This window comes from Salvia miltiorrhiza, chromosome 3, assembly GCF_028751815.1.
Source record: "Salvia miltiorrhiza cultivar Shanhuang (shh) chromosome 3, IMPLAD_Smil_shh, whole genome shotgun sequence".
NCBI classification, from domain to species: Eukaryota; Viridiplantae; Streptophyta; class Magnoliopsida; order Lamiales; family Lamiaceae; genus Salvia; species Salvia miltiorrhiza.
The window spans coordinates 17,656,970-17,665,086 of record NC_080389.1 but is presented as its reverse complement, the minus strand read 5'-3'; positions in this window follow the sequence as shown (position 1 = coordinate 17,665,086).

Here is an 8,117-nt window from a genome sequence, read left to right as displayed (position 1 = left end):
GGTTTGGAGGGTGGTGAGGAGAAGGGGGCACGAGAGGACCGGAGCAGAAGGCAATGTGGTGTATCAACGGAGCAATAACTTTCATAGGCAGACGAAGTCTTGGAGGAGTGGAGCTGGTCGATACACTGGTGAGGTTAAACCTCTTTCGAGATCACAGAGAGTTACATTCTTCTTCAACAACATCCCCGAAGATTGCAGCTTTGATTTCTTGAGAAGGAAGTTTGGAGCCATTCGCGTACCAACTGACATTTTCTGTCCCAATAAGAGAGATAAAAAAGGGAAGCCTTTTGGCTTTGTCCGATTCGAAGGTGTCGAGGATACGGAAGGTCTGCTTGAACAGTTGAATCAACTTTGGATTGGAAGTTACAAAATTAGGGTTTTTAAACCAAGGTTTGAGAGGGTGGTGAGGGATGAAGAAAAAAAGGGGTTCGACGCCAAAAGAGTTACTGGAAAGAAACCGGAATGCTTCCATTTTTTGGATTCTGCAAAGAAGAAGCCTGGAGTTTCCTTTAAAGAAGTTCTCACTGGAATCTCTAAAGGAGAAACCTGCACAAGAGAAAAGCTACAATTCAAAACTTCGGAGGAGGATTCAAAGTGGCTTGAAGGAACATTCACAGGTTTCATCAAAGATGATTTCTCCTGGGATGAAATCAAAGAAGAAATCAACAGCGAATGTGCAGGGAAACTGAAAGTTTCGACGATGGGGGGAAGTTTGGTGCTCATCCGAAGTATTTGTGAATTGCCAACACAAGAAGTTCTCACGGAGTTGGATGAATGGAGTGACTTCTGGTTTCTTTGGAAGAGGAAATGGAACTTCGTGGATGTGCACCAACAGCGAGCTATTTGGACGAGATGGATTGGGATCCCGCTTCATGCATGGAACTCTCGTTTCTTTGATTCGGTGACGGCAAACTTTGGGCGGGTTTTGAAAATTCACGAACTGACGAAAGAAAGAGAGAAATTGGACGAAGCTTTGATCCAAATCTCTACAGGTCTCAAATCCATTGACCAAGTATTGGAGTGCTGCATTGATGGAGCTAGTTTCACACTTCGCATTGAAGAAATTCAGGATAACCCAATCTCGTCCTTGTTCGGAGAACCGAATTTAGATGAGTCGGAATCGGAATCGGATTCAGGATGGTCGGATGGAGCGGAGTCTATGGATCCAGCTATCGCTACCATCGGAATGATGGACGACATCGGTGTGAGAGATGGAGACGTTTCGGTTCTCCAAGAATTGAACTCTTCGATTCCTTCGCAAGACGTTTCGGTTTTCCAAGAATTGAACTCTTCGATTCCTTCACAACAAACCGTTCCAGACACGTCAGTCGAGGTTACCAATCATGATGAGACAACATTGGGAGGCTCGAGATTACTTTTGAATGTGGTTGCTGCCGAAGGTTTAGGCCAGTCTTCTTGCAGGGCCGAGCAGGAGGATTGCCTCCTTTGGGCTGAAAACTCAAAGGACCAAGATAAAATCCCAAGTGGAAACTTATTGGAGTACCCTTGTGGGCCTATCGAAAACTTTTGTGAGGTACCTCTTTCCTTGCCCACGGTTCCTGCTGTGAGAGAAAAGGAAACCATTCTTCTACAAGGGGGAACTGACGATCTGGAAGATAATAGTGACAGTCTCGACGTGACCGAAAAGGATGATTCTACGGGCTCCCAAGCAGGGGAAGCGAGGCTGCCTTCCAACAACAAAAGGGCTGATCCCAAATGCACAAAAGGAAAAAAAGGTAAAAGGAAAAAGAAGAATAGAGCGACAGAGAAGGAGAATTGGGGGCGTTTCATCTCTGAAATAGAACCACTAAATGGGAAAGGGGAGGAGGCCGCAGGGAAGGAAGACGCTGGGGAGAGTCAAAAAGGGGTGCTTTCGACAGAGGATGGGGGAATTTCAGGACAGAAAATTTGGGACTTTGGGAAGAAGTTAGGGCTTTCAAGTCAGACAGAAGAAGAGGAGATTGTCCGCCAAATCGAGATGCAAGGTAACTTCCTTTCCTTCAATAATGCTGGGAGTCAGATGAATTGTCCATGAATTTACTGTCATACAACATTAGGGGCTTGGGGAGCATTACGAAACAGCGAGATGTTAGTGAACTTGTAAGACGGCATAAGATTGACATTTGTTGTTTACAAGAGACAAAAATGGAGACTTTTAGTGATGTTTTTTGTAATTCTTGGTGGGGATTTAATAACACAGATAAGGCAATCAGGAACTCTGAGGGGAGAGCTGGGGGAATTGCGTGTTTATGGAATAGGGAGGTGTTCGAAGCATCTAGTTCTTGGGATTTACCGGGGGCCGTAGTTGTTAACGGTAGGTATAAGGAGGGCGGTCTCTTGTGCTGCTTTATCAATGTTTATGCGCCAACTGAATCAAATGAAAAGAGGATTCTCTGGGATGCAATTGGTTCTATTGTTGAACAGAATGCGGATCGAAGTGTGTGTATTTTGGGAGATTTTAACGTAGTTAGGAGAAGAGAAGAGAGGGTGGGCAGCGGGGAGACGTTTCGAGTGTCGGATGCAAGGTTTTTCGAGGAATTTATTAGGGGAAACGATCTGAAGGAAATTCATACACAAGGTCGAAAGTACACTTGGTACAAGCCCAATGGCAAATGCAAGAGCAAGATCGATCGTTTCCTTGTTAACGAAACTTGGATGCTTACTTGGGAAGGAAGTTCTGCACGTGGTCTTCAGCGTTCGATCTCGGATCACTGTCCGATTGTTCTCACTACTAGAACGGAGGATTGGGGACCAAGACCTTTTAGGTTCCTAAATGCTTGGACGAATCACCCGGAGTTTGAGGAGGTTGTAAAGAAAGTGTGGACGGGGACTGACTGTCAGGGATGGAGCTTTTTCGTGGTTAAGGAGAAATTGAAGAAACTTCGCGAGGCTTTAAAAGTTTGGAATCGCACATCATTTGGTGAGATTGATTCTAAAATTCACGTATTAAAGAAGGAGTTACAACAGAAAGATGAGCTTGATGAGCAGAGTTCTTTAGGCGAAGTGGATGTTATCAGAAGAAATGAGCTCCAAGCTCTCCTTTCCCTTCAGCTGAAGCATAAGCAGATGACTTTACAACAGAAGGCTAAACAGAAATGGCTTAAGGAGGGAGATGTAAATTCTGGCTTCTTCCATAAGGCGATTAAAGGGAGGCGGTTGAAGAATGACATAGGCGGACTGATCTTTGATAACTCATGGATCTCCAAACCGGAAGAGGTAAAAGCTAGGGTGAGAAATCATTTTGAAACCTTTTTCAAGCGGAAAGATAGACAGATGCCTGTTTTTCCCATTGACTTCGTGAGAAGGAAAATCTCTGATGAGGAGAGAAATTGGCTGATTAGAGGTTTCGAACCTGAAGAAGTTAAAGAAGCGGTCTGGAGGTGCTCTGGCGATAAGAGTCCAGGACCTGATGGCTTTAACTTTTCATTCTGGAGATCGGCTTGGCATGTGGTTAAGGAGGATATCCTCCAGGTCTTGAAGGACTTCCACGCGAACGGTAAAATTCCAAAAGGAGGTAATGCTTCTTTCATCGTTTTAATACCGAAGAAAGAAGGGGCTGATTCGTTGAACGAATTTCGCCCAATCTCGCTCATTACCAGCTTGTATAAAATCATTGCCAAGATCTTGGCGGGGAGACTGACGAAGGTGATGGGGTCGATCATCTCTGATAATCAAAGCGCTTTCGTTAAAGGCCGGTTCATTCTCGATGGGGCGGTCATTTTGAATGAAGTTGTGGTTGAGTCAAAAAAGAAGCGACGAGGCCGGATCTTCTTTAAGATTGACTTTGCCAAAGCTTTCGATTCAGTTCAATGGGACTTTTTGGATACTTTGCTTGACAGAATGAACTTCGATGGGATTTGGAGGAAATGGATTCAAGGGTGTCTACAGTCAGCCACGGCAAGTGTCCTTGTCAACGGGTCATCAACGGGAGATTTCAAAATGGAGAGAGGCTTGAGACAGGGCGACCCGATGTCTCCCTTCTTGTTCCTCATTATCGCGGAAGGGTTGAATGCGCTCGTTGAGAGAGCAGTGGAACGACAGTTATTGTTTCCTATTAAGATTGGTAAGGATGAAGTGCCGATTACACACCTCCAGTACGCGGATGACACCTTATTTATTTTAGAGGCTGATGAACGTAATGTGGAATCACTGAAAAGTCTGTTACTTCTATTTTGTCTCGGGTCTTGCTGTCAACTTTGCGAAGAGCAGCCTGATGACGGTGGGTGTGAATGAGTCAGTCGAGAGGACATGGGCTTCGTTTCTCCATTGCAAGATTGGTTCATTCCCGTGTCTTTACTTGGGAACCAAAATTGGAGGCCGAACCAATGGTGTTAGCGAGTGGAAGTTCTTGGTGGATAAAGTCTCAAACAAAATTGCAAGCTGGAGAAAAAGACCTCTTTCTTTGGCAGGGAGGATCACTCTTGTTAAATCGGTGCTTCAATCGATTCCGGTATATCAACTGGCCTACGCTTTCATTCCCAAGACTGTGATCAAGAATCTCAATTCCTTGTTCTCCAGATTTCTGTGGGGTGGAGGCTCTCAATCGGGAAGAATCACCTGGTTTAAATGGAGCTCCTTGTGTTCCAATAAGAAAACAGGAGGTCTTGGGTTTCGGGACGTGGAATGGTTTAATCATGTTCTGTTAATTAAATGGCTTTGGAGATTTTTGGTGGATGGGGGAGCTTTGTGGGCGAGAGTGATTAAATCTATTTATGGGGAACTTGTCTGGGGCGAAGAGGGGGATTGCTCGGTGGTGGGAAGAAGTGGGCAGTTGGGGTGGTGGGCGAAAATTGTGGAGAAAGGGGGAGGAAGGGACGATAGATGGTTCATTGATCACCTTCAACACCGTCTCGGGGATGGGATGAATACAATGTTCTGGGAGGACATGTGGGCTGTTAACAAACCTCTCAAGTTCTTTTTCCCGAGATTGTATAACTTGTGTTCGAATAAGAAAGGCCTCGTTGGAGAGAGTGGGTTTTGGGAAGGAGAAGAGTGGGTGTGGTCGGTGAATTGGAGGAGGGCTTTGAGGGAAAGGGAGACTAGACAGGTGGAGGAACTTTTGAGACTTGTTGCTGCTTTTGTCCCTTCTACAGATTTAACTGATGGATGGAGTTGGAGGGCAACTACAGACGGTATATTCTCAACAAAGTCGGCTTATGATTTGGTGGCGGCTTCCAGAGAGGCGCAACAAACTCAACCGGCTGAGATGGCAATGATTTGGGAGGCTCCAACTTCGCACAAAGCCAAGGTGACGGCGTGGAGATGTCTTAGAAATCGTTTGCCTACCTGTGACAACTTGAGAAGACGACAAATTCAAATTAGCTGGGAAGAGAGAGGATGCAACGCCTGCGTTGCTGGAGAGGAGACGACGGAACATCTGTTTCTTCATTGCCCGAAAGTTGCGGCGGTGTGGGACCAAATCTTCCAATGGTTACACATCAAAACGGCAAATCCAAGAGGTACTCTACATCACTACACTTCCTTCATCTCTGCTGCCAAAAAGAAGAAAGGAAGAAGATTACTAAATGCGTTATGGGTAGGAACTGTTTGGACGCTGTGGGAAAAAAGAAACGAGAGTCGTTTTCAAGGAAAGATTTGGGATATTGAGAGACTTGTTTTACAGATCAAGGGTAGACTTTGGAGTTGGAATGAGGTTTATAAAGTTTTAGAGTTGATAATACCTTTCACCATGTGGTGCTCAAAGGGTTTCAATCTTTCCTTCTTGTTTTAATTGGCATCCCTGGTGCCTTGCTTTTAATCTCAATAAAATATTTAATTTTACTGATCAAAAAAAAAAATATAAGGTTAGCTTCTATGGAGACCATTTCCCTACATAAAGAACAAAGACCAAATTCTGTGCGTCAATCTTGCTTAATCTAATGGTTCATATAATTAAATATTGGTTAATTAAATTCACTGAAATCTGCGATCACGTTGAATAAATCTCGGAAATTCCGAAACTTCCTGTTCTGAAACCTGATCCGTCAATGAACATAATATGTGAACATTATTATGTTCATTTGTTTTCCTACGAAAATATCGACGAACATTAATATATTCATTAGTATGTTCATTTATTTTTTACGAACATATCAATGAAAATTAGTATGTTCATTTTTTTTACGAACATATCAACGAACATTAATATGTTCATTAGTATTTTCTACGAACACTAGGATGGAAACAAGCGTTCTGTGGATGCGTTATTCACGTAACAGACTCTTCATCAAATTAATATTCCATAAATAAAAGATTTGATTGCCTATATCTATGACAATTAACGAAAATATCAAATCTTCACCAGATGAATCATCACCACTTGGATATACCAAGATCGATGCACAGGATTTGGTCTTCGTTCTTCGAATTTTTGATGGTCTCCATAGAACTCTATCCTATATATATATATATCTATATATACCTATTATAAAAGTGCCTTGTTTTACAAAATTTGATTTGCCTATTTTGTCCTTATTTTTAAATCTATTTTAAGGGCAACAATGTAATATCATATTACTAATATTATCCTAACCACAAACATACAAGAATTTCGTTCCTATGATAATTCTAAATAAGTTTGAACTCTTTCAAATCACCCACCATTTATATATAGATGATAACTTTCAAACCAAATATATCAAAAAAAAAAACATATATAAATGCATTAAGCATTAAGGGAAATATAAGTTGGTAATATAATAATACAGTATAACATAATAGTATTGTTACCCGTTCATGGAAATAATATTAGTAAAATTAAATCACATAGAAATTTTAATTAGATAAATATATAAAAGTTGAACATCAATGTTTAAAGGATAATTGTCAATTAAAATGATTGATCTAATTAATTTGCAAATTTGACTAGGTATTAATGAATTCTTGAACTGATTTTCTACCGTTTGAGTTCTAATTCTTTTAATTTCTTACTAAAATTTTATCTATCATCTATTAGATATTATTTGTATGTTATACATTAATCTATACCTATTATAAAAGTGCCTAGATCACATTAAATTAGTACACAAAAAGAAAAAAATAATTTAACCATCAAAATAAAGATTTGAATAAGTTAACAAAAGTAAGCTAATTATCATCATAATATCATTCCAAACTCAGATAAAATAATACAGTATATATAATTAATTGGATCTTGAATATTAGTGTTGGGAACCTTGTGGAATATCCTAACCCTTGTTTTGATGATACCAAAATTCACAGGACTTAGATGTAGTAGACTAGAATCGTTTTGAACTCAAGTGTTAGAGTTCGTTACCAACTGAAGTATCAGTTGAAGAATCAGTTGAAGACTGATTATTTAATGCGCGCCATAGACTGATACTAAAGTCAAGTATCAGTTGAACATTCCTCCTAGGACTGATCTTCCAACGTTCAGAGGAAGCCACGTACGCTCAAGTACAGCCGCATTAAATGCAGAGATATCTCAATATCTTATCTCTGCAGAGGTCATTCCTATCTGGTGGTTACTTTTCAGAGATGTCACATCTCCTGTCGATCAAAGAGAGCCGTTTCCACACAGACAAGGAACCTCGAAGATTGAAGCCTCAGCCCAAATTCGAATTGCTCTCCAACGGAAGAAATCTTGAGGACGATTTACGCCAACGGATCTATTCAAGAATTCTCCTACAAATAGCGCTCGAGGATCACTTCAAATCTTCACCGATTCAACAACATAAGCTGAAGCTCTGCCGAAATAGCTACTCAGCCCAAAGCTTAAACCGCTCAAAGCTTGAATCGAATAAGAGAATTCCAAAGCCAAAATCAGTCACTGCTGATTACAAACATTCTCTTAGACCCTAGGCATATATTCTGTGTACTCAGAAGCCAAAGGTCAAACTTGCTTCAAAGAACTTGTTCTTTGTAAGTATAGTTGGCACTCGTTTAAACCTCTCCCCCATAAGAGTGTTTGAGTGATTCGGAGATTCAGGAAGGTACTCTGAACTCTGAAAGAGAAGTCTGAGCACGAGGTGTGCTTAGCAGGGAAATCCTACGCGAGTTGTGTAGGTGCTGAAATCCTATACGAGGTGTGTAGGTGGAGAAACCCTACGCGAGGTGTGTAGGTGCTGAAGAGAGTTTATCTTCAGTTCACGGTTTGC